Source organism: Passer domesticus, chromosome 8, assembly GCF_036417665.1.
Source record: "Passer domesticus isolate bPasDom1 chromosome 8, bPasDom1.hap1, whole genome shotgun sequence".
Classification (NCBI taxonomy): Eukaryota; Metazoa; Chordata; class Aves; order Passeriformes; family Passeridae; genus Passer; species Passer domesticus.
Window position 1 is genome coordinate 25,282,727 of NC_087481.1, and position 20,830 is coordinate 25,303,556.

The 20,830-nt window shown below is 46.8% G+C and overlaps 1 long non-coding RNA gene across 7 annotated transcripts in view; it reads right to left on the reverse strand.

The window, feature by feature from the left end:
• Positions 1–220: 220 nt before the first annotated feature.
• The window catches only part of LOC135306205 (uncharacterized), a 139,054-nt gene continuing 118,444 nt past the window's right edge, over positions 221–20,830 (reverse strand). For 2 of the 7 annotated variants that reach the window (XR_010367032.1, XR_010367031.1), the window contains exons 6-12: positions 20,462–20,684; positions 19,638–19,859; positions 14,595–14,776; positions 6,085–6,229; positions 3,907–4,062; positions 3,635–3,764; positions 222–2,662 (exon numbers count right to left, since the gene is read on the reverse strand). This is a non-coding gene — a long non-coding RNA (uncharacterized LOC135306205). Of the gene's footprint in view, positions 2,663–2,874; positions 3,025–3,634; positions 3,765–3,906; positions 4,063–6,084; positions 6,230–14,594; positions 14,777–19,637; positions 19,860–20,461; positions 20,685–20,830 lie in introns of all 7 variants that reach the window. The other 5 variants (XR_010367033.1, XR_010367034.1, XR_010367037.1 and 2 more) reach the window with 5 other exon arrangements.

Here is a 20,830-nt window from a genome sequence, read left to right on the forward strand (position 1 = left end):
TATAAATATATATTTTTATATATTTCTATTTTTATATATTATTATATATAGAGTATATTATATAATATATATATTTCGATATAAATATAATATAGAAAATATATAACATTATTATATAATTATAATATAATATTAGAATTTATAAATATTTCTTTATATTTATGCATTATATATTCATATATATATAATGCATAAATTATATATATGCATTAGAGTATATATTATATAAATATATATTTATAGAATTCTATAAATATTTTATACATTTTTATATTAAATATATCTATTTGATCTATTGATATATATAGTTAGTCATATATATAAACACATATTTAAATATATATTTTTTTATATTTGCATATATATAGTCAAATATATAAAAAGATAAATATATATCTATTTTATGAAAATTTTCATTAGATCTAACATTCTAAGGAGAGAATTTTTCTCCATTCAAATGCCATTTCCAAGGGAATTACACAATCTGGATGTTTTCTGCTCTTGCTCACTGTTGGCATAGAAGAACTGACATGCACAATTTTATTTTTTTCCCAAAAGAAAAGGGAAAGGGGTATTTTTATGCTGCAAAGCTGGGAGATGAACAGTTTTGATTGACTGGATGAAAGCACCGAGGAACGTTCCAGGTTAAACGTGGTAAATTGCCCAAGTGAAACGGTGCTTTTTGGCACCTCTAAATCAAAATGTTGATGCCAGGAGGAAAGGCAGAAGGAAAAAAAAAAATAAATTTCCTTTTTTTTTGGTAGCAAAAGTGGTTTCACCAGATTACCACAACCAGCTGTGGGGGGAACGAAACTCTCATGCTAATACCTAATTACTGAAGTAGAGAAATTAGAAATATTGCTCATCAGAGAGAGAAATCCTCTCTGGCGCCGTGTGGGACGGGCAGTGCTCCTGCTCTGGATCTGCCACCCCCGTGCACTCAGTGGGCAGCCAGTCCCTCCCACCTCCGCGGGATTAAGGGATTAATTACCATTAATTACAGAGCCCTGCCTGCCTGGCCTGTGATACACTATCTCTGCATCAGAAAGAACCAGCTGGAGCCCAATTTCCAAACTCTGCGAGATGGAAAGAGCAGGTATGAGATAAGAGATAAGAGCTGGGGGTACTGGCCGAGGCAGGAGGCTGTGGATCACCAGAGAGGAAACCTAAATCTCAGTAATTTACTTCTTTTCTCCTTTCCTAAGGAGGAGGACAGGCAGGTGGGATCCCCCTCTGCTGTTGGCTTTTCCTTCTGTTTTCTTTTAAAGGAAATCTCTGCAGAGACCACAGCAAATCCCCCTAACAGGTGGAACAGAGAAACTGTGGGTGCCTCACCCCTGGAAATGCTCAAAGCCAGGCTGGATGAACAATCTTGGGGATGTCCCTGCCCTTTCAGGGGGTTGGAACGAGATGATTTTTTATGTTCCTTCCAAGCCAAACCATTCCATGGTTCTGATCCTCTGAATCTGGGGCAAAGGCTGTGAGTGGCTGTTCCTGTGAGTGTCCCTGCAAAACAAAGGGAGCTCCAAGGGACAGGATCTTCCTGGAAAGAGGGTGGAAGTGGCTCAGCTAAATGAAGAATAGGTATCTCCTTGGATCCCGTTTTTACCCAGAATAAGGGGTTTTCTGTCAGTGTGGGTGTCCCAGCAGCTCTGTCCCCTCAGGGGTGGCTCCCTGTGCTCATTGTCACTTGTCCCTGCCCATCCTGAGAAGGAAACATTAAACACATTCCCTAGGCAGCCTGGCCAAGAGCTTCCCCAGGAGGAGAAGATGAAGGTGTCAGACATAGCAGGAGCCCAGCTGATGTTGTGTTCTCACTCTTTTTTTTCCCTCTGTGTTAATTAAAACCCCACACGCTCCTGAGGATAAACTGGTTAAATTCCCTTTGGAATCAAAGTGCCAGCAGCACCAGGCAAACTGTACCCAAATCCAAGTTCCTTGGTGGAGCTAGGGGTCTGTCTTTGAGAAGATCCTGCCCACAGATGATCAGGGAATCAGGTCCCACCATGGCAGGAAAAGCTTCCTGGGACATTCCTTCTCCAGGGTTTTCCTGACTGGGAGAGGTTCCTCACCCACAACTTTCATGGCTAAATGAGCTTTGCATTGCCCCTCTGCCCTCTTGAGCCTTTCCCAGTGGCACTTCCAGGTGTCACAGCCCGTCCCATCAGCAGGATCTGCGGGCTGTACATCTCCCATCCCTGCCCTGTTTTTTTGTGTGGACACAACTGTGACAAAATTTTGGAGCACAGATGATGTGAGAGCAGGGAGAGCTCCTGTTCATCCCTGTTCTCACATCCCCACCACCATTTTCCATCCCCACCACCTTGTGAAGACAGCTGGAGCAGGGATTGCAGCAGTTCATTCAGCTCCCAGTCCCATCTCAGCTTTGGCTCTTCGCCTTGCTGCTTTTTTCCCTAAAAAATGGAGTAGGCAGGGAGTGGCTGGTTAAAAGCTAATTCCCCAGCTCTGTTAAATCACCAAGATTAAAAGCTTTCTTCCTGATGGCTGCTTCATAAAAGACCCAAAAGGTTTCTACTCCTTTATTCCTTTAAAAAGGAATGCCTTGTCTATTTTAAACCATTTGGGTTTATGGGTAAAATATGCAGCGACGCTCCACCTCCAGAACCTGTGCTCTGCTGATTTTCCAGAAAAGAATGAGCTCCTGAAAAAGAAAACTAGAAAAGAATTTTCCAGAAAATAATGATTTCCTGAAAAAAAAAACCAAACAAAAAAAAAAACAAACAAAAAAAAAAACAACAAAACAAAACAAAACAAACAAAAAAAAAAAAAAAAAAAAAAAAAAACAAAAAAAAAACAGAAAAAAATGGGCTCCTGAAAAAAATGATAAGAAGTTGAGGCCAACTCCAGCCTCACTGTGCAGGCTCCTGAGATGTGTAAAACCCCCTGAAAACGTGGGATTTCTGCTGGTCTGACGCTTTCAGCCAGGTGAGATGGTCCTGTCCTCCTTGGAAGGGTTACAGCTGCTCAGAAATCAGCATTTCTGCAGCTTCAAGCCCAAGAATTCTGGGGTAGGAAAGGAAATACAGCAGGCACAGCCCTCTTAATGTCTGTTAACCAAATAAATGTTCCTGTTTCAAGGCAGGTGGAGCAATAATAAATATCAGGTAGGAGAAGCGAGCCCTGCCACCCCTTCTCATTTGTATGCAGGGCGTTATTTCTTTTATTAAACCAAAATTCCCTCTCCAGAAATGCAGCCTGGCCCTGCTGGCTCAGGCCAGCTCCTGTTAAAATGATTATTAATGGTGCTGCACCACTCCCTAATGGGAATGAATGGTCCAGGCACCCTTCAGCTCCACACATATTCCTGACTTATTCCTTCGTGTTCCTCTCGGCCACAATATTCCCCCCAGCTCCTTCCCCTGCAGCCCTGGAAGAGCTGCACGTGGGTGATCCATCTTGGAACTTTTAACGCTTATTTTTCTACAGAGATAAAAATAAACACTTCCATTTGGATGAAAAATGGGGGATGTAGGCCCAGGCCCACCAAGGGAGATGGAGTGGGGGGGGAAGAAGGAAGAAGAGTATTTTCTCCCTTTTCCCTGTGTTTAAACCACAGATGCCTGATCCATCTCTCCTAACAGCCCCTCCCTTGCTAAATAAATAATTTCCTCACCGTGTAGAGCAGGGGGATGATAGGAGGAGGATCATAAGTCATGGAAAGGAGGTAAAGGCAGAGATCTCTCAGGGAGCACCACCCAGTCCAAGTATTGCTCTAGCAAGGGCACTCTGGCCACGGAGAATTCCTGCAAAAATGATTTTTTAAAGCAAGGACAACTTCCAAGCCCTTTGCATGGCTCTTCCCATAGGAGAACGCAGGGCCAGCAGGAAATGCATCCCTGTGGACAGCAGGGGGAAAGGTGGGAAGAGGGTGAGGGGGTTCCTCACCTTTGCTCCTGCCTCTCTGTGCCTGCCAGGTGAGGGTGGCTGCAATCCCAGGGAAGGAGCTTGCCAGGGATGGGCGAGTGGGATACAAGGATCTCCTCCACCAGCTGCTCCACTGTGGATCTGGGCATTTTCAAAATGCCACAAGCTCCTTCAGACCTTCCAAAATATCACAAATCCCATCCAAATCCCCTGAGCACCACAAGCCTGCCCTCCATATCCCACAAACATCCCCAATCTCACAGACTCCTCACCCCATACCCCACAAAAATCACCACCATCACCAAGCATCTTCAAAATCCCTCAACCCCACCAGTCCCCTGACATGTTCCCTCAGAGGCTGTCCCCAAAATATCACCAAAGAGGTCCCCAAACAGGCTCTAAGACTGGCTACAGGCGACCATCCTGTTTTTTGGAGCTGGCACCATCTCCAGCACATCCCCACTGTTCATGAGCAGATATCAAAGAGCCACTTGGCTGCTGCCTCTTGGTTCTGATACACCAAAATATATGGGTTAAAACCACGAGAATTATGGATTTTAGCACAGGACCACTCCTGGAAAAAGTGGGCTGAAGGAACATAGCCCCAGGCAATGCTTGCAGGGATCAAGCACTGGAGCAGCTCCACAGCCCTGCTGCACCATGCTGAAAGTGCCACAGGAAGTATAGGATAACCTGTAACCTGCTGAGAATTTCAGCTGAATTTTAAAAAGCTGGTTGCTTTATGTCTGCTCTTTAATTGCTTTTCTTTAAAAAAAAAAAAACAAACCCAAACTCAGCGAGCCAAGAAAAAGGCCAACAAACCCAAAGTCCACTGGTTTTCAGGGAAACCAAACCTGATTCCAACCCAGTTTGGGTTGGAATTTGACCAGTGGTCAGTACTGGTGGTTTCCAGTTGGGGTTGTGGCCACATCCCTTCTCCCATTCCTCACATGGCTCCTGCTCTGTCCCCACCTGGAGGGATATTTGCCCGCACGTATGCAAAAGTGATTACAGGCAGAAGCCTGGGGGATTTGTTTGGGAACAATGTTGTAATGAGCCTGAGGATAATCTGCTGCCCAGAGACGGGGATTTTTCCCCGCAGGGATGGCAGCCACAAATTAGACAGTCACATCCAGTTATTTCCAGCAAGTTAACTCCCAAGGCTGCACCTCCTGCCCGGCGAGAGGGGCACGGCACAAATCCAGCCAGCCCCACAGATGTGCCCCAAATCCGCGATGTTCCAGGTGGGGAAAGGGGCTGGTGTGAGGATTTTTAATGGCCCAAAGTGGTGGAAATTCATTACTCTGATAAGGCTGAGGGAGTTGGTGGATTGAGCTTCAAACATGGCCAGTCCCTGGAGAAATTACATCGTGTTCCAGCTAATCTTCTTATAAACATTGTTGTGGGGTTTTTTTTTTATTTTATCCGACATGTGTCAAGCAGGACCACTAAGCCTATTACATCTCCAGGGAGGTTGGGGCTTTCTCTTCTTCCTATCCCCCTCCATCTGAATGCTGCTTGGTTGCTTTTTGGCTCCTTTGGACATTTCTCCATCACTACAAACCAATCTTTTATAATTAGCACTGATGGAAAAAAAAAAAAAGACTCAATGGGTTTGGAGGCTCAGGTGAGATAAGCAGCCAGGTTCCAGCTAGACATCCAAAATTTTTGGAGCTTGTAGGTTTCTGAAATGCACAAAAAACTTGCTGGACTATCCCTTCTTCCTGTGTTCATTTATTTTTCTTTCCAACAAACCCTCAAAATAAATAGATAAAGAGTCAACTGGATATTTTTGTGTTCTCCAGGACAAAATAGTTCAAGTTATTGGGAAATCCCCGGCTGGGTACTGCCTGTATTTGTGTTATTCCCTCTGTCTGATTTTCAAGGCAGAAACAGGCAGGGATTTAGACCACTGGAACAGATGGTTTTAAAGGACAGGGTGAATATGAAGCTGCTTTAGGCTGAGGGATACACCTTGGGGAAGGGACATTTTTTCCTGAGACTTCTCTCCCCACCCTGGAGGGAAGTTCATAGGAAGCCAATAGAAAGGGTGAAAAGGAGATGTAAAAAAACCCCAAACCCTAAAAAATTTGTGCTGCAAATGGTTATTTACTGGAGGAAGTATCAAGCTCTCTCCATGAGAAATAGGAAATAGAGAATTAGGAATACCTAAGGAGTGAGAAACTTTCATGCACTCACCTGCACGAACATCACCCACGTTCACTCTGGAGACTTGGCTACAGAAAATCAATGGGAGCTTATCAGCCTGCAGCAGAGTCGGGACAATTAAACCTTTCCCTCTCTGCCTTTCTGTATTGGATTGAAGTTTTGAAGTTATTCTCACCTGTGGATGGAGAGAAAGAAACATCCGAACCAGCATCTCTTATGGAGAGTTATCTCCAACACAGGCAGTAGCCCAAATTATTTCCGTGCCTAATTGGTGCCTTCTTTGTCCTTAACAAAAAAATTAATTAAAAAATCCTATCTTGGACCCAAAAAAAGGGATTTTGTGCATTCGACTGCAACTTCTTTGCTCTCCTTGCACACAAAGTTCTGCAGTCCTGAGAAAACTCCTTTCCCAAAAGCTGAGCTTTTGTCATCGGGTTTTTCTTTGGCACAGAGCAAAATTTTGCAGAAGGAGACCAACAGAAACCCAAATGGGGCCCAAGTGACAAAAAATGAGCGTGGATTTGGAGCTGTGCCCCAGATCCATGCTGGGCTGGGGACAAGGTGAGGGACCTGCTACAAACCCAGTCAGCTGGAGCACTGGCACTCAATTCCTCAGGAGCCAAAGGGTGTTTGAAGCCCCAAAGCAGCATCCAAACATATCCCTGTTTGGTCGCCTGGTTTTTACTGAAAACCAGCTGCTCCAGCCCCAAGTTCTTGGAGGAATGGAAAAACACTGAGATAAACCAAATAATTAACAAGATCAAGAACTAAAGTTGCTCTTCCTAGCTCCTGCTCCATGCTTGGGTTTGGGTGGATCACAGGGCTTTCTGGAGCCCCTGGCTGGTCCTACAAGCATTTTCCATTTTCTGGAGACTCAGGCTGGAAGCAGCAGCTTCCTTTTTATTTATTTCATTTTTTATCTCCCCCAGTCAAAGCTGACAGTGCAGATAATCTGGGTTTACAGCCCTTTGAAGTCAGTCAGGAAAGACTTTTAACTCCAGCAAGCGGGACCCCAGGCCTCCATCTACCTGATCTCCAGGCATTGCCAGGGATTTGGGCAAGCCAGGCTCCATCCACATGGACCTGGCTTTAAAGCCATCAGGTCCAAGCCCTGCCTTGGCGAGAGATCAAGCAGAGCAGCTTTCCTCCAACCCTCCTGTCTTATCACACATTAGCCCCGTGCAGATGTCAGGCGCTCTCCCTCTGCTCACAATCCCCCTTTCCCATCTTCTTTTATCTCCCCATTAAATTGCTGACAAGACCTTCCTGGTGGCCTTTTCTAAAGTAGAGGCGACCAAAAAAATCAACGGAATATTTCAGAAGTCCTTAGGGAAAATAAGAAGGTTGGTGGGGGGGAAATCAAACAGGAGGGAGAAGGAGCCTGCAACACTCCGTGCACAGAGCCCAGAGCAAGACACTGGAGTTTGCAAGGGTTTTAACTCCCTTCTTGTATGGAATGGTTTGGGCTGCCTCACAAGCATCACTGGTACCTCCAGCATTGCCCTTGCAAATGCAGAACAGCCTTAAAAAACGAGAAACCTGGTTGCAGCCACCCCAAAACTCCAGTGTGGCATCACATCCCAAACACAGCTAGCGGGAATTGTGGGGACCAGATTTTTTTTTTTTTTTTTTTTTTTTTTTTTTTTTTTTTTTTTTTTTTTTTTTTTTTGATGGGCAGGAAAAGGCAATTTATCTCCCATACCCTTCCTGCCCCTTTCCCCCAGCGGACATCAGAGCAGGGGTGATGCAGGAGGTGACTCCATCCCAGCAGCTGAAAGCAGCAGGCAGAGAGCACCAGAGGGAAAAACAACCCAACACCTTCCCAGCCTTTGCTGACATGGCCAGAGCTTTGTCAGCAGTGGCATTCTGTGTGCACAGGGAGAAAAGCCCAGCCAAAAAAAACAGCAGAGTTGAGCAAACCCTGATCTTAATTTCATTTTGCTACCTGGCTGATCATATTTGGTTCTTTATTTAACTGGTAGAACAGAAAGTTTTAGGGTCAGGTTCCTCTCCTCCCCCAAGGTTTTTTATATATTGTTTTCCTTTGCCTAAAGGCTCTACAGTGGATTCTGAGCTGGCTGAATCCTAGAATGGTTTGGGTTGGAAGGGACCTTAAAGATCATTTTGTTCCAGAGACACCTTCCACTGCTGAAAGCTCCATCCTTGAACAGTCCCAGGATGGATCACCCACAACTTCTCTGTCCAAAATGCTGCCAGCTCTCCTGGCTAATGCACATCCAAACATCTCTGTGCTTTCAGCTCTGAGGGACAACACCCCCAAAGCCATCACACCGATAAAAAGTCACAGGCAGAGGAGAGCAAGAGCAGATAACTCCTCGTTTGGCACGCAAAGAAGGACCCCTTGGCACAAGCAGAGGCACTTGTTATTCACTGCTCAGGATTTGTTATTTATTACCCCACTTCTCCCAAAACTGCAGGAATCTAATCAGAGTGCAGAAGCCAGAGTGGGTAACGCTGGTGATCAGTCACAGGCTCCAACAAGGAGCAGCAAACAGCTGGATGACCACTCCAGGTTATCCATGGGCTGCTGCTGGCTCAGTGCTCACCTGTGTTTGGAGTTTGTTTTCATGAACAGAACAGCACTGCTGGGGCACAATCCTTCAGCTTTGATTGCAGCATCAGCCTCATTACATGGTTGAGACAATAGGAAGATGGCAAAAGCTCACATGCAGCCAGAAGCAGCCAAAGATTTCTTTGTTACAGAACATTTTAAAAACTTTCTAGCCAATAGCATATTGCTAAAGCTTACAGACAATTGTTCTAGCCAGTTACTAAAAGGACATGTACACCTGCTTCACACAATGCTTGTCTGCTTTCTATTAGCAGTACACAATAATTCATTATTAGGCTTGAAACCTTCTACTGCCTTGCTTAGCATTTTTAAGGTCTCTCTTAGCATTTTTAGCAGTTTTAAGGTCTCTCTTAGCCAAGCCTAAAACTCAAGCTGTAGTTTAATGTCCTTGCTTGCTGTACCATTGTAACTTTCTCTACTTTCTGACTTTGCAGCTGCAGCTGGTTCTCTGTTCTTTCTGTTTCTTAGGCCTGCTTTTACAGCTTTCTGGGAATCTTCTTACCTCTACTGTTTCCCACATTTACTGAGCAGGAGCTCAGGCCAAACACCTCCTCAAGGCCAAGCCTTTGCCATCCCATCAGTGCTTGGATTATTTATTTACACTCTCAGGATGCAAGCACGAGCCTCTGATCAGGGCTGAGCTCCCTCCTCTGCCTGCCAGCCCCTCACTTAGGGGGTGAGAATTGATAAATATAAAAGAATGATAGATAAAAGTTATTATGAAGATAAAGTTTCCTGGTCTAAGAAAGAGGTAGAGAACTACATCACAAGACAATGATTCTTGTATTTGTGGGGTTCCCAGAAGAAGGAAGGAATGATGAATCTGACTCCATATTCTCAGAAGGCTAATTTATTATTTTATGATACTATATTATACTAAAGAATACTATACTAAACTATACTAAAGAATACAGAAAAGATACTTACTGAATGCTAAAGAGATAATAATGAAAACTTGTGACTCTTTCCGGAGTTCGACACAGCTTGGCCCTGATTGGCCAAAGAGTCAAAACAATTCACATGAAACCAATGAAACAATCACCTGTTGGATGAACAATCTCCAAACACATTCCAAAGCAGCAAAACACAGGAGAAGCAAATGAGATAATATTGTTTTCCTTTTTCTCTCATGCTTCTCAGCTTCCCAGAAGAAGAATCCTGGCAAAGGGATTTTTCCAGAAAATATGAATGCCACAAATTATTTTTCATTTTGCTGCAGACTTTTGGATCCAGCTGTCTGGACCAACCTGGTCTGGTGGAAAGTGTCCCTGTCCATGGCAGGGGGTTGGAATGGGATGGTCTTTAAGGGCCCTTCCAACACCAACCACTTGAGGATTCCACGCTATAAATGCCTGTCTGGTCCTCATCTTTGGGAACATACTCCAGCTTAACTCTTCACAATGTTCATGCTCCTAAAAATACAGCATTGCATTTCCTTACTTTTTCTGCCAGTGTGCTATAGGCTTTCTTCCCCTTTGAAAAATAAGGGGACCACAGTTTTAGCAGAGCTGCTGGATTGTATCTATACACATAAATATAAATATAAATATAAATATAAATATAAATATAAATATAAATATAAATATAAATATAAATATAAATATAAATATAAATATAAATATAAATATAAATATAAATATTTTTTCCTTTCAGTAGGAATTTTGCCAAATTCTTCCATGTGTTGCTTTTTTTAAAAAATTTTTTTTAAAATCTACCTGAGCTGTTGGTATCTCACTTGATACTCCCACCTGCCTTGGAATGCTCTCCCATGGTGCTACCTCTGCCCTGGCTCATGTCCTGGTGCCTTCCAGGGCTGAAGGATTATTGCTGCCTCACGTTTTGGCTGTTGCTCCCTTCTAGTTTCCCCCTGGACCATCTCTAACACCCTTGTCTTATACCTCTGCACACTCTGCTTCAAAGCCTAAACCTTTCTCCCAGAACAGGGAAAACCCTGGCTTTGCACCCCTTGAAAAGCTGAAAAAAAAAGCCTGTAATGTCTTCTCCAGGAAGCCCTGCCTGAGTCAGGGTTTCTACCACAACCCTTGGAGAAACAGAACGTTTCTCCTTTTGCTTTTCCAAGGTTATCCTCCCACCACTTCCATTCTGGGCCATGTTACTGGAAAGCCATCCTTGAAAAAGTTGGGACAACACAAGGCAGAAACTCCTGTGCTTGGATCAATAATCCAGGATCAAAGAAACTTGGCACTTGCAATTGGCACCAACCCAAAGAAATCCCCACAACAACCTCGCTGTGGGACCAGCAGGGCTCTCCTGGCTCCACAGGGACAAATTTCTTGTGGGAGAATCTCCTCCATGTGGCAGTCAGCTCTTTGGGTGTCCTTGGGGCTGCCCAGAAGCAGAAATTTTGGGGAAAGAACTCCTTGAGAGTTCCCCCATGCTGCTGTGCCAGCTCAGGGCAAGCAGCAAAGCAGCAGGAAAAGTGCTTTAGCTGCAAATGAAAGGATGTTTCCACCTCTAATTAACCCAAGGTCCACCCAAGCACTGCAGTCAGGCTCTCATTAACCAAACCACAGCAGAAATTCCTGATCCAGCTGCCTTGCACTGGGATCTCCTCCTCCAGTGGCCTCCAGGAGTTCTCCCCTCTGGATGCCCACCTGTCCTGGTTAGAAAAGACAGGTGTCTGCTAAGGAAGGCAGGAGCCTCCCATGAAATGGAAAATGTAAACCCCCTCCCTCTGAATTACCATAATTCTGAAATTAAGGGGCTCTCAGGCAAAGATGTGGGAGTAGGAATAACAATTCTTTACTAGGAAAATTTAAAATACAGATGCAGTAATACAAAACACCACTGCCAGAGTGAGAACATGCGCTGTCACCCTGTGTGTCAGGGTGGTGGCACAGTCCCATCCCATGGGGGCTCAGCCCTCCTGCAGTGCCAGCTGTGCTTCTGCTGGAGCAGGGATCCTGCACAAGGCTGCAGTTTTCCTCTGGAGCTCCAGGGCTGCTGGAGATGGGCCTGCTCTTCCTCTGGGAATGCAGGGCAGGAGAAAGCTGCTCCTCTGGGAATGCAGGGGGCAAAGGCTGCTGTGCTGTTCCAGGCTCAGATTGTATCCAGGTAGGAATGCTTGGCTCCTCCCCTGGGCGGAGCATCTCCCCATGGGATGATGGAATTTGATCAGCCCTGCAGGGACACTCAGTGGCCCATGAACAGAAGATAATTAATAATTGTTGGCCCATGAACAGCAGATATCTCCTGGAGGGAGGATTGGTTCTGGAAGAGACAAAGAAAACTGCCCCATGAACAGAGAGATCTGCCCCACCTCTGACAGAATTCACACTTCACTTACAATCCAGGACACCACCCTGAGAAAACTCCTTGGCTGTCGCCTGGGGCACCATTATCTCCTGTTAGATCCCATGAAACACTCCAGACTAAAAACCTGCAGGAAATTTATGGACCAAACCAGCAATTAAGAAAATCCATAACCATTGCAAGGGAAAGCAGATCGGCTATCCTGACACAAGATACAGAGCACAGCATCATCTCAAGGTCTTAGATAAATATCTTAAAATACTGGAGGCAATATTGACATCCCCATCTAGATTTGGGGATGTTTCTCATGGATTTTTAAACAGAAATGGGTAAAACCAGCAGGGTTTTTGCTTCAGCAGGACCAAAACACCCAGCTTTCCCCACCATGGGCTAAAGGGAAGAAACGCAGAGAGAAAGTTAATCAGGTTGAGATCAAAGTGAAAAACCCAAACAAACCAGCAAACAAATCTCATCCAAACCCATAGAAGCAAAGAGTGTGCTGTGACTCCTTCCCCCCACTGCTGCTCACTTTCATCCTCCTGACCTTCTCTGTTCCAGCCAGGAGGGAATAGGAATGTTCGAGGAAAGCTATTCCTGCGTTATTTTTAGCAGAGCCAGAAGAAAAGTGACTGGAAATAATCCATGAAAGCAAGCTTTCACCTTGATTTTCAGCCTCTGGAGATTTCGATAGCCTTGATAGCAATCACAACTTAACCACGGGCGTAGAAAATGCTGAGTGATACCAAGAGCATAAATTGAGCTCTTTCTTTCTTTTTTCCTGCTCCACATTAAAAACCCAGTGAGCCATTGAGGGAAGCACTTTCCCCCACAAGCCAGTGAATTGGTGGCCACACCATGGCAGGAGAAGGGAGAGCCAGGTTTGGCTGTGTTTCAGCCCAGTAATGCAGCCAGCAAGAGAATTCTACATTACAACTGAATTTGTAATCGGCATTTAAAATAGATGCTGATTTTGGGATCTTCCACAAGTGTCTTGTGGGAAAATCCCAGACAGGATTGAGAAGATCTCTTCTCAACAGCCTGGTCTAGTGGGAGGTGTCCCTGCCCATGGCAGGGGGTTGGAATGGTGAGCTTTAAGGTCCCTTCCAACCCAAACCATTTTGGGATTCTGGCACTGACTGACTGCACAGGGCCTTGGTGTTTCCCTGCCTGTCCTGGCCCACAGGCCACTGATGGGACACAGCCTCAGCTGCATGTCTGAGAGACCAAAGGAATTAATTAAGAGGAGCTGCACTCCCAAGGTGCTGATAATAAGAACAAAATGAGGGCTGATCCCATTAAGTCAATCTCCTCTGCTGGTTGCTGCCATCTGATGTCTCCTGCCTCCCCTTGCTCCGTGCTGCCTGTTCCCACTGCAGGCCTCAACCCACTTCATTTATTTCTGCTGATCCGTTTTCAAGTAACCACAACCATGAGACTGATTCAGGGGCTGGGTTTGAAAAATCCATCACTTCCCTACCAGCAGCTTTTCTTCTGCCACCAAACACCTCCTTTTCCCTCTGCAGCCAGGGCTGCTAGAGGCATTTCTTCCTCTCACCCAGACCACGGGCAGCAAACCCCCCTGGTGCTGCCTCATCCCCATCTCCTCCTGGATTCAGCCTGTGCACCGGGTTTAGCCCCCATGCCTGGGCTCCAGGCTGGTTTTCCTCAGAGCAGGAGAGGCAGGATGAGTCCCTGGCACAAAACATTCTCCTGGCTGTGACAGTTCTGGTTTTGTGCAGTGAGGGAAGCCCAGCCCTCTGAGGAAACCAGCACACACTGGTTTGCATCCAGTACAGTCAGGCCTGCTGCTGCCTAAAGAGGACTCCACCACATTTGGTGGGGCTCAGAGATCCTCAGAGAGAATTTTTGTCCCCCTAGAAAAAAAAAAAAAAATTGATGGCCTTTTTTTTCAATCTGCATCATCCCAACAACTAAGAGGCCAGGCTGAGCACCCCCACTGCTGGAAAAGTGTCCTGGGGCAAAGCAGCCAAGCTGGCTGTGTCGAAAACACACTGTGGTGTCATCACCTCCTGATGGTGGGAAAGAACTGCTCTGGACCAGAACTAAACCCTTGAAAGGGGCCAGCAGCTGCAAACCTGTCCCTTTCCATCAGCCTGGGGAGAAGGAGTTTTCCTCAGTCATACTCTGCCTCATAGGGCCACTTGGGCCAGTGTTGGAGCTCCCCAGGGAGCCACAAACCCCATCCATGCTCCCCTCACCCTGACTGGGAACAGCCAGGGCAGCTGCAACCAGCAAGTAGAGAGGCATTAAAAGGAAAAAAAATCCCACTTTGCTGAGTTTTAAAGCATTTCCCTGGATCGAAGAGGCTCTGGTGAGTGCTGTCATGGCAGGGGATATTTATTGCCATCTCAGGAAATGTTTCATTATTCTTTGGTAAGCGGTGGCTGTGAATTTCAGCCTGTCTGCCTGGCCATAAAGGGGACCATTGGGCAGATTACATCTGGCAGCCAGGCTCTGCTGAGGAGTGAAGCGTCACCTCCCAGCTCCCAGGATGCTGTGCCTGCAAATCCCTGGCTGGGGAAGCAGACCCAGATCCCACAGATCCCCTGGGAAGAGGTCACTGGGCAGCCAAGCAGGGTGAGGGGCTGTTCCCAATGGATTTGCAAGAGGGAAAACACCACGAGGACCTTCAGCACATGGTTTAAATACTCACAGTAAAAATAACAATCTGAATTCCATGCTTGGCTAACAGAGGCTGTTTCTGTCCACTCAGAATCCGCAGGAAGCTGCTCAGCAGGTCTGGATGGAGGTGGAAAAGGCAGAGAGTCCAAGACACCACTGGGATGGGACACAAGGCAGGTCCTGGTGAGCCTCTGTCTCCTCACACCAACAGCTCTGGAACAGGATGGGGACAAACAACCACTTCATCCCTTTTCTTCCCCATGTGAAAATATCTAGCCACTTTCCCAGTCTATGTAAGCCTCCAGTATCTAAAATTTCCCGTGGCAACGAGTCCTGCTTTTTAATGGGGTAAAGAGTTTGCCTTCACTTCATGGAGCTTCTCAAGATCCTCCCTGTATCCAGAACAGAAGGATGGCATCCAGAGGGACAGGTGGAGAGCTGGGACTGTGTGAACCTCATGGAGTTCAACAAGTGAAGTGTCCCAGGCCAGGCTGGACAGGGCTTGGAGCAACCTGGGACAGTGGAAGGTGTCTCTGCCCATGGCAGGGGGCTGGAATTGCATAATCCCTAAGGTCCCTTCCATCCCAAACCTTTCTGGGATTCAGTGATTCTCCTGATTCCAAGTGTTTCTTGAGCTGAGCCATCATTGCTGATTAATTCTTCAGCTTTAAAACTCACACAATTTCATGTCTGGCCCTTCCTTTATCAATCCTTGCCTTCTGTGGATAATTTTCCAGGCTTCTTCCCATCCATTTTTGTGGGCTACTCAAAATTGCTCAAGGCAGGAGATACCAGACATTCATTAAGCAGCACAATAACATTCCCCATTTTGGCCTCTCTTACCTCCCTGTTTTGTTTTTTTTTGGACTACTATGGACCAGCAGTGTCATTTTGACAGATATTTCCAGCATAACTCTCAGATCTCCTTCCCAAGCAGTAACAGCCAGTTCAGAGCCCAGTGATTTCCCCCCTGTGCATTGTTTTTCATTTAGCAGCCTTGAATTTCATCTGCTGTTTTATTATCTGCTCGCTAAATATCACAAGGTCCTTTTCCCATTCCTGGAGGTTGGCTGTGTTTTCATCTTTTTGGTATTAACTAAGCATTGCCAACAAATGTTCTTACTTCTATTTTTATTTTCTCCCAGAGTCACCTGGACTCCCCAAATTCAGGGGACTGATGCACAAGAAAATATTAAATTGTCAATATTAAATTGTCAATATTAAATTGTCAATAAGTGCAAAAGCATCTTCTCAAGGCTCCACAGGGTAGAGGATTCAGGTGACAAAGTCACATCCACCACAGTGGCTTTATAGACATCAAGGTTGTTGAATTTTAGCATAGCTAACACCAGCTGAAATGAGAAAAAGACTCTCTAAAACAAGTAGCCTTTTCAAATTCTTTGTAAATTCTCCTCTGGAATTCCAGCTGCAGTGTTTACCAGCAGCTCTGGGGAAGTGGGTGATCTCAGAGCCTGGGGACAGTGGGAGGTTTCAGTTTCCCACCCCAGGGGAGGGAGGGAGCAGTCAGACACTCTGGATTTAAAGGATTTCCCAGTTCTGGCCCTCTAGAGCTGCTGGGCCTCATCATCTAAAATCAGGTTTGGGTGAGGGATTTTTTTTTTTGTTTGTTTGTTTGGTAATATCTATCCAGTGGCAATGGATTCTTTAAAGTGCCATGCCTCAGCAGGAAAAGGCTGCCCCTGATGAAGGCTCCTGTTGTCTCACTGGAGGGATGAACAGAGGAAAACCCTTTTTCCCAGTGACAGAACAGAGGATGGAAGCAGTTCCCAGCAGAACAGAGCATGGAAGCAGTGGAAATGGAAACAGCAAATGGAAAACGCTCCACAAAAAGCTCTGCCTTTGTTTACAGCCCTGCCAAGCTCTCTGGTTCCCTGGCTTTCAGAAACAGCTGTTTTCTAAACCCTTTTAGCCAATGGGCCATGGACACCTTGGAAAAGTGCCCATTAAAATGAGCCATGGGCCCTGTGTTAGCCATCCCTCAAAGCCAGGTGGGAGAAAATAGTTTATTAACTGCTAAAGGATGCCTTTCCTCTATAATGAACCTTTCTGCACTATTGAAGAAAAGCCATGTCTTACTTCCCTTTCCTAATAAATGGCTTCTTCAGAGTTTAATTAACTTCTCCCTGCTCTTCTTTTGTGGCAAAGTGTCACCCTGACCAGGAGACAAACTCTGTTTGTTCCTTTATCTGAGAGAGCACTGGCCTGTCAGATAAACTGCTCTGCCTAATTTTCTGGGGCTTTTTCTCTTCCCACTTTGCATACTCCAGGGAGGGAGGCACTAATAACAGAAAGTGATGCTTTTGGGCAGCTGGATACCTTTGGGATTGGGAAGGAGCACCTCCTTAAAATACAAGCTGGACCATACTCCTAGGTGCTGGCAGAAGCTGGGAATGGGGACTCATCTCAGAGACCCACCAGAAACTGGGTCAGGCTCTCTGCCTGCTCCTTTGTTTCCTTAGGCTTGAAAACAAACCTGGAGGAAACAATTTTTGCCCTTCCAGGAGTACAGGATTTTGTATTTTCAGCAGCACTTGTCTGTCCCCGTGTGTATGTACAAATATAGCTCTAAATCAATAGGAGTGAGATTAGGTCAGTGTATTTCTGAGAAATGGGCTCCTGATAGCTCATAAACCCAAGCAGCTCCTGCTCCTTCACACTTCCTGTGGTGCTCCAGGACCAGTAATGTGTGCCAAGGCAGCAGCACAGCCTGGAGAAGGCGAGGGCTGTTCTCTTGCAAAAAAGGCTGAATTTGGGCCAAGTCAAGAGGGACCAGCACAAACTTCTGCTTTGGCTTTTTAGCTCAGCTCTCAGCCCATCCCACAGCAGAAGGCAGGAGCTCCCGTTTTGGGGTGGGAGGGAGGTGGGAACGCCAGAGCACCACCTGGAGAAATAAGTGGCCTTTTCCATGAAATTCCTGGGCTCCTTCTTGGGAAAAGATCCCAGGGCCAGCCTCGTTAACCACGGGCCCGAGTGGCGCCACTTGATTGATGGTGCCAGGCCAGGGACTTCAGTGACACCAATGCAGTCATGGTCTCCAGCACACAGACAGTCCCAGAGGATGTGTCCTTCCTAGCCAAAGGAAATTAATTAATGGTGGCAATAAATAAACCACCCCAGACAAACGAGAGCATCCCAGCGGCCGCCGGCGCAACAGAAGGAAAAATAGGGGAAGGAGAACGTTCTGCAGAGCATTTCTGGGGAAGGAATACACGGGGAAGGGCTAACACTCGCTTTTTTTGGATACACTGGGTGAAACGGGGCTGCAGGAGGAGGATGGGCCAGCACAGAGCACCCCAGGGGGACACCAGCAGCTGTGGCTGAGGGTTTGTCCCTTTTCTGTGCTCAGCATGAGCTCTGCCACCAGCTGCAGCTGGACTCCTCCACAGGCATCATCCTGTCTGGCCTGCCCTGGCTCTGCCTGCTGCATCCCACTGCTGCATCCCACCTCCCACTCCCCTGGTGGCAGAACTAAAAACACTGTGGTTGATACTGATCACCTTAATCCATCACAAGCAGGCTCTGAATGATTACAGGGCTGGTTCTCAGGTTCCCACCCCACCCCTGCCTGGGCATTCCCTTGGATCCCCACCTGGAGATCCGACCACCAGGCTCTGGAGCAGCTCCCAGGCACTCCTAATTGGCACGTGACAAAGTGCCTGCCACACGTTGGTCAATACCAATTAGCATACTGATTAAATGAACGAGTGTCTTGGCAGCAGTTATCTAATTACCTTAACGAGTGCAGCAGGGAGAGGCATCAAAGCCCGTGGAGCAGCAGGGAAAGGGGCTGCCCTGGGATAAGGGACAGCACAGGACTTTTGGAGCAAGTCCAGGGGCGAGCCATGAAGGTGGTTAGAGGGAAGGAACTCGTGTCCTATAGGGAAAGGCTGAGAGAAGTGGGATCCTGGAGAAGAGAAGCTTCAGGGAGAACTTAGAGCCCCTTGCAGTGCCTGAAGGGCTCCAAGAGTTGTTGAGAGGAACTTTGGACAAAGGCCTGGAGTGACAGGGCAAGGGGGAATGGCTTCCCACTGCCAGAGGGCAGGGTTTGGTAGGATATTGGGAAGGAATTGTTCCCTGGCAGGGAGGTGAGGCCCTGGCTGTTCAGGAGAAGCTGTGGCTGCCCCTGGATCCTTGGAAGTGTCCAGGCTGGCCAGGGCTTGGAGCACCCTGGGAGGTGTCCCTGCCCATGGCAGGAGGCCTGGAACACCATGAGCTTTAAAGATTCAAGCCAGAGAACTCCATGAGTCCCTGAAATCCCTGTTCCCTGAGTTTGTTCAGCAGCTCCCAGCTCCCACCACTTCCAGGGTAATGGACTCAGGCATTTGGGGTTTTCCTTCTGCAGAATTAATTTCCTGAAAGCCAGGGAACAGGAGTAACCAGAGAGGCCAAGACAGCTGAAATTACATTTACCAGGCTACACAAGGCTGGTGCTTTTTTATTTCTTTCCCTCTTTTTTGCATATCACCCCCAGGCTGAGCTTAGCCTATGGGTACCACTGTTATCAGAGAGCAGGCAGGGGGAGAGTTGAGACTTTGTGTTTGTGCCTGGGAACCAAAACAGACCCTGTGCACTGCTTTAATTTAATGCTCATGAAAGTCTCCAATTCTGCTTTCTTCTTTTTCTTTTTCCCCTCCTTGGAATTGCTGTGGCAGAGCCTGGCTGGTGGTGCCTTTTATGGAATCATAGAATCACAGAATGGTTTGGGTGGGAAGGGACTTTTAAGACCATCTTGTTCCACCCCCTGCCATGGGCAGGGACACCTTCCACTGTCCCAGGCTGCTCCAAGCCCCATCCAGCCTGGCCTTGGGCACTGCCAGGGATCCAGGGGCAGCCACAGCTGCTCTGGGCACCCTGTGCCAGGGCCAACCACTCCTCCCTCTGCAAGGGAGAGAGCCACTCTTATTATGGGTGGAGAAGATGCCAGTTGTGCATTTTGAGATGTGAAAATGAGCAAGACCAGAGGGTTCTGGCTGCTACAACAGAGCCAGAGCAGAGTAAGGGAAGAGGGAGGAAAATCTGTGATCCTGTTGAAGCAGCACCCAGCTCTACTCACCATTTTGCCTTTTCTGTCCAGCCTTGACTTTTTCCTCCCCTCCTTTTTCCTTAAGTTTCTCCATCCCTTGACAAGCTGAGAAGCACCATCAGTCCCTCCAGCACACTCCTCACACCCAGAGGTTGGTCCAGGATGGATGGAGGGCATCAGTCTTCCCTTCTGCTGAGTCTGCCACATATCAAATGCAGGCAGCACACTGAGTAACTCATCTTTCCTGCGTGCCTATTAAGCAAAAATTAAAAGAAAATTACATGGGGAAGTCAGCAGCAAGAAGGAGGGGATGGGTTGTAATTATCTGGCTATTAATTGGTGTAAAGTTCCAGTTTAATGCTCTCAGGTCCATGGTGCTATTTCCTGGGGAAATTTTCTCTCTATTAGTTTTGGATGAGAACTAGGATTCTCTCTGGAAGCTCTGAGTCCACCCAAAAAGGTGACTTTCAGCTTCAGTCCCCCAGCAGGTTTTTGTTTTCACACACTGAGGGATGAAATTCAGGGGTCATTTCTAACACAGCTTCATCTGCCCAAGGTGGAGCTGGGAAAAGCCAAGCTTTAACTTTTGCCATTGTGTGAGGATAACCAAGCATGACCCTTTTAAAATTCAGCCCACAAGGAAAGGTTTGCTCCAAACACAAAATTCAGAAACAAAAGAACTCAAGGGATCGTTCCCCCACGGCTTCTGCCAGCCCTGGGAATTCCCTGGGGAGAGGTGAGAGCCTCTCATCAAAACCTGCCAATTAAACAGACCCAAAACACTCTGAGCCTGAGCATCCATCAAACCCTGTGGAGAATTTCAAGGAGTGATGTGCAGGTTCCTGCCAACTCACCTGGCAAGGGACCAGACAGCCCATCCATCCTCCTGCCATGCAGGATGCACTGCAGATGTTTGCTGTTGGACCAGCACACACAGGTACTCACAGCTCTACAAAAGAGGTGGGAAGGGTGGCCTTTGCTCCTCAGGAATCCCACAGGCAGCTGGGAGAAGCTGGAGCAGCAGGCAAAGCTGCTGTGCTGTTACTGATGCCTTGAGAAGGCTGAGCTAGAGCAGAGCTAAAGAATAAAGTAGGGATTTATTAAAATGATCTTCTCAATGGATCCACCCTGGGCAGCACAAGAGCCCAGCCAGGGCTGCACCCAAGATGAACCAAAATGGGCACAAAATGCACGAGCACTCACGGGGTCTCTCATTTTTATAA